Source organism: Arachis ipaensis, chromosome B04 (assembly GCF_000816755.2).
Source record: "Arachis ipaensis cultivar K30076 chromosome B04, Araip1.1, whole genome shotgun sequence".
NCBI lineage: Eukaryota > Viridiplantae > Streptophyta > Magnoliopsida > Fabales > Fabaceae > Arachis > Arachis ipaensis.
In genome coordinates, this window is record NC_029788.2 from 47010876 (window position 1) to 47018305 (window position 7430).

Sequence of the window (7430 nt, forward strand, 5' to 3'; positions counted from 1 at the left end):
AACCTGATAAAAAATAAATAATATTATGATAACTAACATTCAAATTAAAACTTAATGAAAACTAAATATCTTTCATTAAGATAAAAAAATCTATAATATAATCTGAAATAACAATCGCTAAAAATAGAATATAGTAATCTCATCAATAAAATAAAGGATGGTAATGTCAAACTATACAAAAGAAAATTCTAAAGCCTACAGGTCATCATAATTGTCATCATGGTCATCTTCCTGATAGTCTCGTTACCAGTCCTGATGCGGTGGTATTGTGGGTATTGGTGTTGTGCTGGTGCAAGTGCAGATGAGGAGGAGCCGTCTCCAGCACTGTTGCCCCGCACGTGCATTTGCTCATAGTAGGCATCTGCTGCCACATGCATTGTATTTTTTGGTCTAACCATTGTTCACTTTTCGTGCCCAGTGCATTTTCTTTCTTAACAAAGATTGGATATTTTAGTCCACTCGACAGGGATTTTCCCCTATCATCATTCTTACCAATTTTAGTTCTCCGGGTTTTAACATGTAGGTCAAAATAGAAGGAACAAAATGCGAAAGTCTATTTGGATGGAAATGACTCACATATGGATCTCTCGACACGAGCTCTGTTTTTCACAGTTCACTTGAATGAGCTTATTAATCTTTCAAAGGATACATCAATCTAAATTGGACTGGCCCACGTATTCTTGGGAGTGATTTGACTTGAACTTAATAGTCATCATTCGGACATAGACAAACAACTTAGAGTAAACACAACCTTCAAACAGTGGTTGTGCGGCAGAGTCTAACAGATAATAAAATCTAGCTACATCCGGATTAAGTTTTTCCTCGATACTTTCCTAGTTTGAACCCCAACTTCATTAAAGACCATCTCATTGTATCTTTCCTGGTTACCCTCCTAATTCACGTCTTCCATATTTGTTTCTCTATTCAAGTTACCCTCTTTTACCGACTCTCAGCCCTATTGATAATAGGTGCAAACCGATTGATTCCTTGCTTATAAACCTCTTAGTGTTTAGTCCACACCCAATACCCATATTTGAACCCATTACAATAAAAGTGAAAGTTATAACATGAACACCTAGATACTCCTTAAGACCTATAAGATTATATTTTGAACACATACACAACAAAACTGATCAAACCCCTCAAAGAATTCATGTTTTATCCCTCCTCACCCCCGGTTGGCCGTTATCCCTATCGTACATCTACAAACGATGATTTGGAAATCTAGAAATCAACCAAAAACACAACTTAATTATTAAAATTTTTAGAAATTTTGGCAGAGTTTCGACTATAATTGGCGACCTCTACCAAATGTAATTTTTAACTTTTATAAACCAAACATGTCTTTAAGCAATTTTAACAAAATTTCCACAAGCTTCCCCTTAATTCAAAGATCTCTACCAAAAATTTTTCTCAGTTTTCACAATTTAAACAATTACAAACATATATTAAAACAAATAAACATTCAAGTAAACATGAAATCCTAGCCATTCTAGTGTGCATCCCCTTATTACTCTGCATTTTTCCAAGAACCAGGGATTTCAAGAAGGCGCCAGTAGGCAACCTTCTCCTACTTCAGTCCTAAAACTCTATCCTAGAAAAAGTAAGTCTGGTATAAAACTTAAATAATTTAACATGTTTAGAAAGAGAAAAGCAACCTTGGTACTGCACGAACAAACCACGTATATAAGCAACACGAACAATCTACAATAAAGCTAATAAACAAGAAAGAAAATCCTAAAATAGAAATAAAGTTAGTAAAAGTTAAAAGTTAATGAACAAATTTAGTTACATTGTAAAAAACTCTAACTAAACTCTAATTACTCTAAACCTTAAATAAACCCTAACTAAACACTAATCACTCTAAACTATATTACGAATAAACCATGAATCAACCCTAATTAAACCCTAATTACTCTAAACTAATTTAAACCATAAACCTTATAAAAAATTAACCTAATCTAACAAAATTAATATATTAAAATCCTATACCAAACCTTGATAAAAATAATTAAACTCTAATTATACTATACTAATTTAATTATCTATATTACACTAACATATTAACCTAATGTACAAATTAAACTAACAAATAACAAATTAAACTAAATACTAATTACTTTAAATTACTATAAACCTAAATAAACCCTAACTAAACACTAATTTAAACCACAAACCCTATACAAAATTAACCTAATCTAAATAAATTAATATATTAATATCCTATATCAAAATTTAACCTAATCTAACAAAATTAATCTAACCTACACTAACATGTTAACCAAATGCATAAATTAAACTAACAAATAACAAATTAAATTAACAAATTAAACTAACTTGGTGGTGGAAGAGACGGTGACCGCGGGTTGCAAATGCTACAAAGCCATTTTCATAGGGAAGAGGTGAAGGATGATGGGATGTTAGGGTTTTGAAAAAAAAATAATAAACATGGTGGCAGAAGCTTACCCTGAGAATGGAAGGTGAGGGGACAACGACGAAAGCATGGCGTGGTGACAGCGGCGAGCCTTCGCGGTGGTGTAAGCAGCGGCAAAAAGAGCTTGAACACGATGTTTTCTTGTGCAACACCCATGACGGCAAAGAAGGAGGCAATGTTGGTGGTGGCGGCAACAATGGCGAGGACAGTGATGAGAGAAAAGAGAGATAGAGAAGATAGCAGAAAGAATGATAATGCAAAAATGAGGTAGGGGTGCAAATTTAGGCCAACTTTACCGTCGGAATTTTTGTCGAAAAAATTCGACGGTAATGTTGGTTTCATTTACTAATGATGCGTTTTGAAAATTGAATTACTGTCAGATTTCTCTTACACAAATATGAAGATAAAAAGTGCGACATGTTAATTTGAATTTATTACCATCTATCGGATTTTCAAACTGATTATTCAATTCGAAGGTAAATTTAATAGTTCAACGACTGCCATTTTTTCGTCAGAAAAATTCGACAGTAATGTTGGTTTCATTTACAAAAATGACACATTTTGAAAATTTAATTACCGTCAATTTTTTTCAATGCAAAACCCGACGGTAAAAGCGCGACATATTAATTTGAGTTTGCTCTATCTACTACCATCAGATTTTCGAATGGATTGTTCAATTCGAAGGTAAATTTAATAGTTCAATGACTACCATGTGAACCATCGCAAAATTTGATGGTAAAACTGCCAGTAAAGGCCGTGACAAAATTTGACAATATATCTGACGATTTACAGTGCATTTCTTGCAGTGATCTAATTGATTGGTATAAGCTTACAATAGATTGTATATGATTACAAAATCAAAATTCTGATTTTAGTTTTCCTAATCAATTGGCTTTCATAAATTCCGATTTCTCATTTAAGAAATTTATTCCACCAATCGATTGGTTAAGTCACTAGAAGGTTTTTGTTTATTTGTGATAGTTTTTTTCTTATTTGTGGAGGTTTATAACCCCTACCAAATGGTTTGTAGAGGTTTCTAAAACCCCCAAAATTTGAGGTGCCACGAGGTTTTTTGTGGAATTTTTAAAAACCTCCACAATTTATTCAGTGGGGGTTTTGTGTGTGTTTAGTAGGAGTTTTATATTGGACTTTTGTGACGGTTTTAAATCACTTTTGTGGCAATTTAAAACTCCCACAAATTAATTTTTTAATTTAACAAAAATTAACTATTTTGTGAGATTTTTAAACCTCCACAAATTCTGTAATTATTTATTTATTTTTAATTTTAAATCATTCATTAATCTCATCTAATTTACATATTCTCAAATTAAAAATTTATTTTTTAATATCAAAATTTAAAAACTAAATCTTTTATAACACAATTCCTCAATATAAGACATAACTCTATATATAAAATCATTCTCTAAATGCCAATTTCTATCACAAAACAAAGCTAACCTCTTTATTTGAATCAGCAATAATCAGTGGAAAAATTACAGAATCCAGATATGATATATTACAGAATGATCACCACTACCAGGAATTATTATGTACAACATATTATGAGTATACATCATTCTAAAGCAACTCAGATCAGAAGCAACAAAGATGCAATAATGATACAAACAACAGCTATGGTGATAACAATTGAACCTTGATCAAGTGATTTCTGTAAACTTGTTCTTGAGAAATGCTGGTAAGCCAAATACACTGCAATCAATAATGAAATGATAGCACCTTCTTTTGTGTCTCTAACAAAGACAGTAACATTGAATCGTTTTATGAAGAAGAGGCCATGGCTTGATAAATCAAAACCCAAAAGGATGGATTTGCTTACCTAATTCTCATGACCTCATAAGGGGAAAGGATGACCAAGAGAAGTGCTAGAAATGGCAACTCAAGTTCACCTTGAAATAAAGATCCAGCAGAAAATTCTTCATTCAATTAGTTTTTAAAAGTATGAAGAACAAAATAAATAGGAATTATTTGCATTATTTTGTGCAAATTTTCAGATAACATGCATAGTTATCATATCCAAATGAATATAGAATAATTAAACATAAAAATGTCAAGCACATAATAAATAAAAAGCTTAAAAAAATTTTGTACAAATTTTCATTCAAGTCTTCAACGCTACTCGACCCCATGTGACTCACTTTCTTCCTCATTCTTTCCCTCTTTATTTCACTTTTTCTATTTCTATAAAATTATTTAATTTTTCCACTCCTTACTTACACTATTAATTACACCTTATAATGAACATATTTTATATCAAAGAATTCTAACACAGTTACTATCTTTGAGTGCCCAATTAAATTCTAACACCATTTTCTAAAGAATTAGGTCCTCAGTTAAAAAACCCAATCCCCAGTAGTTGACTCATCCCAACCAACCTGACCAATCATATGTGAGTCGGTAAACACTGTTTACAACTTGTGTAGGTCCATCAATTGATAGATTGAAAAAATTTACAATGTTGAATTAGAAAAGGAGAATAGAAATTATACCTGCAAATACGCCATTGTGAATTTTTCCATCTCACAAACTCTGAAAAGGAGAATAGAAACACTACCTTGTAGTACTTGGCTAAAGGAATAACAAACTCAGAAGGACTAGCCCAACAAACGAAAGAAAGATTTTGAGTTCAAGACTTTATAATTGAGAACAGGAGTTCATTAAACAATTAGTTGATCCATGCCTCTGTAATTGAACAAACATACACGAACTGATAAATTAGCATAAAGAAAAGTAAAGATACTCACCTAGCTAGGATTGTAAAAGATAGTAAAGGGACTATTATTTGCAGCAGCATGAGCAGCTGCCGCAAGAATCCCAATATGCATACTATCACTTGACAATACCGAGGATGATATGTTGGCTGGTTGCCTGTTAGCTCTCCTGATGCCAAAAAGAAGCTGCTATTTTTCATCTCTGTTGGAACATTTTAAAGAGCAGGAAAGATAGTCAAAATGCAAGTCATTTGCTGAAGTGAGTTGAAGCTTTGAAACATTGATTTTCAATATATTTCAAGACAGTTTTGAAAACTTTCACTCAAGCACCAAACAGCACAAAAATGATCAATTTATTACCCTCACTGTATAAATAAAACAGAGTCTCCAGCAAAGAGCCTCTTTCCACTGACAAATAGACTCCATCCAGTTGTAAGCAAGTGGTGCTTTGGTTGCCCTGGTTAAGGTGAGGACCATAATGAATAAATAAAAATATCTTCAGCAAGTTTTCAATAATTTTGCTGTTTCAGATTATATACAGGACTGCACATTATGCATACCTCGATATATATGACAAAAAGTCAAAACATTATCATGCAAATCCCTAGCCACAAGTTCTTGTACAGGAGGTTGAATAGAATAATCCTACATGAAAACATGTAAAAGATCAAAGCCTGAAAATTTTATTCAACTACCTGAAATAGTAATTACGCTTAGAAGAGGAGGGAATATTTTCTCTGCTACTCGGCGAGGCACAGAGAAACCTCCATGTGCGCTTGTATCACTAGCTGTCAGCTGTTTGCAGAAAAACTCAGGTTGTGCCTTGTTTGACTTGAGAGCAAGATCTAATCTTAATAAAGCTTCCTTATCATACTGCATGGATCATGTCAAAAATTAGTGAGGTTTTCAAAAAAATAAAATAAAATTTGAAACATGTATATTTATGTTTCAAGTTTTTAAGGTCTTTCTCCTTTGGTTTCCAACACATATCTACCATGTTTGACACATAGTCCACATTAAATGTGTGAAACTCTCCCAGTTCAAAGCCAAACTGCATTTTTCACCATTTTCCAAGAAATTATCTCCCTCGGTTAAAAAACTCAATTCCCATTGGTTCATGCCTTTTCTCTCTATAATCAGACTCCAAATTAATAGAAAACTTCGTATCATACAAATTGATGTTTGGCATATCATAGTGTTATAGAATTATAAAGCATCTGAGACATTCCAAAATGATACTTGCAGAAGGCACAAGTTGAAGTGTTATCTGAGCATAAACTTCATCGGTTTCTAGGTCAGCCTGCCAAAAAAATCCCCAAAAATGAACACACAATCAAAATGAGAGAATTCCAGACCTTCCATATTGATCTTCGGCTCAAAACTAATACAAGAACCAAACCAAAAATGAAAATTTCCATACATGCAAAGTAATATTGTGAAGGAGACACAACAACTTGGATGAAAGATTGGGATAGTTAAGAATCTATCCATCCACATCTGTCTTCAAAGACGCTGCAACCTGAAACAAACAAAAACAAAAGATTCAAATTAAATAAATAAACAATTAAAGGCTTGCTTTGATTATAGATTATTCTGGATTCGAAATCCAACTCCATAACTGAAAAGCTTAACAGCTTTTTCAGCATGTTAGAGAAGTTGGTTAGGGTAGTTAAGTTAGCACACATTAGCTTACTACAAAAAAAAAAGGCCTATGGTCACGGTAAAAAACCGTGACCATAGATCTATGGTCACGGTTTTGGACCTATGGTCACGGTTTTTTATCGTGGCCTATTCTCTCATGGCCATAGGTCTATGGTCACGGTTTTTTTACCCATGGTCACGGTTTTAATTTTCAAATTCTGACACTTTAGGCCACGTTTTTTCACCGTGACCATAGCCTCTATGGTCACTGGTGCACGAAATTGTGATGTCCAGGCTCGAACAATCCCTGGCAACGTGAGCAACTTGGTACGCGTAATCGTGATTACACTTTAATGATGTAAAATTCATGGCTCTTTCTTTCCCTGGCAATGGCGCCAAGAACATGGTGCCAATACCATGGTTCACAACTTCGATACAACTAACCAGCAAGTGCACTGGGTCGTCCAAGTAATACCTTACATGAGTAAGGGTCGAATCCCACGGAGATTGTTGGTATGAAGCAAGCTATGGTCACCTTGCAAATCTCAATTAGGCAGATATAAATTGATAATGATGTTTTCGAATAATAACTAATAAAATAGGGATAGAAATACTTATGTAAATCA

The 7430-nt window shown here is 33.4% G+C and overlaps 2 long non-coding RNA genes across 2 annotated transcripts; both read right to left on the reverse strand.

The window, feature by feature from the left end:
• On the reverse strand, nt 3844-4448 carry LOC110271049. Its single transcript, XR_002361064.1, has 2 exons — nt 4272-4448; nt 3844-4185 (listed from the first exon to the last, which is right to left on the reverse strand). It is a non-coding gene; the product is annotated as an uncharacterized LOC110271049 (long non-coding RNA).
• On the reverse strand, nt 4929-6341 carry LOC110271050. Its single transcript, XR_002361065.1, has 3 exons — nt 5724-6341; nt 5530-5620; nt 4929-5365 (listed from the first exon to the last, which is right to left on the reverse strand). It is a non-coding gene; the product is annotated as an uncharacterized LOC110271050 (long non-coding RNA).